This window comes from Octopus bimaculoides, chromosome 1, assembly GCF_001194135.2.
Source record: "Octopus bimaculoides isolate UCB-OBI-ISO-001 chromosome 1, ASM119413v2, whole genome shotgun sequence".
Taxonomy (NCBI): Eukaryota; Metazoa; Mollusca; class Cephalopoda; order Octopoda; family Octopodidae; genus Octopus; species Octopus bimaculoides.
The window spans coordinates 81,365,617-81,366,828 of NC_068981.1; the positions used below are offsets into that span (position 1 = coordinate 81,365,617).

Sequence of the window (1,212 nt, forward strand, 5' to 3'; positions counted from 1 at the left end):
GAGAGAGAGAGAGAGAGAGAGAGAGAGAGAGAGAGAGAGAGAGGTGAACAATGATAAAAAGGATGTAATTAGTAATGCATTGTTCTAGTGAGGAAGAGATAGTTAAAGATTTTGGAACCTTGAGGGGAATGGATTTAAGCTGAGGAGATTTATAGGAAATCTGCAGACTTGAGATTATCTAGCTCAGAAATTAGTTGCACTACTACTACAATGACTGTACTGCTGCTGCTACTATTACAACTTCAATAAAAATCAACAACATTTTATGGGCATATTTTTCAGCTTCTAATCTGCTAAGCCATGAGGGATTGTATGTTATAGTAAGTACTCAGCCATTCATTATAAAACTTCAAGAACAGATTTGTTTCAAGGATAATATTTGTTAATAAAAATAAACAATAATTGTATCAGGTTGAGTGAAAGGTAAGCAATGTTTTGAACCATGAAGAATTTGTACCAGATTTTTGCAGAGTTTTGAATTTTTAAAAACATTTTTTTGCAATTGTCTAATAAAACAGACATGGACTTGCCTAAATGCATCAATAAATTAACATTGATTTTTTTCACCGTTGTTACAATAATCTGAAATGGAACTGTGAAAGCGCGATATTTAAGCAATTTTGCTTTTCAACTTCAAAAAAGGCCATAAAGCAGCTGAAACTGCTCACCATATCAACAAAACGTTTGGTGAGGAAATGACCAGTGAATGGGCAGCTCAAAAATGGTTCAAATGATTTTGCAGTGGAGACCTGAGCCTTGAAGATCATGAGTGTAGTGGACGCCCATCTGTCATTGATGACAATCAATTAAAGACCGTCATTGAGAAAGATCCACGTAAAATCACTTGAGAACTGGTAAAAGAACTTCGTTAGCCAGAAAACTGCCTGCAACCATTTGCATGCGATTGGAAAATCAAAAAAAGCTCGACAAAGGGTTACCACACGATTTGAATGAAAATTAGAAAATGCGCAGATATGAAATTTTCTTGTTACTTCTTCCCTGTAATCAGACCAATCCATTTCTCGACTGCATTGAACTTGTGATGAAAAGTGGTTGGACCAAAATGAAGCAACAAAAACCTTCCCTAAACCCAAGCTCTTCAAAAAGAAGGTTATGGTGACTGTTTGGTGGTGTACTGCTGGACTCATCCACTATAACTTCTTAAAACCCAGAAAAACCATTACTGCAGAAACATATTGCCATGAAATTGCC

The 1,212-nt window shown here is 35.9% G+C and overlaps 1 protein-coding gene across 7 annotated transcripts in view; it reads right to left on the reverse strand.

Annotated features, from left to right (window-relative positions):
- LOC106874564 (uncharacterized) overlaps positions 1 to 1,212 on the reverse strand; it is a 272,320-nt gene that overhangs the window by 163,432 nt on the left and 107,676 nt on the right. The window lies entirely within an intron of this gene.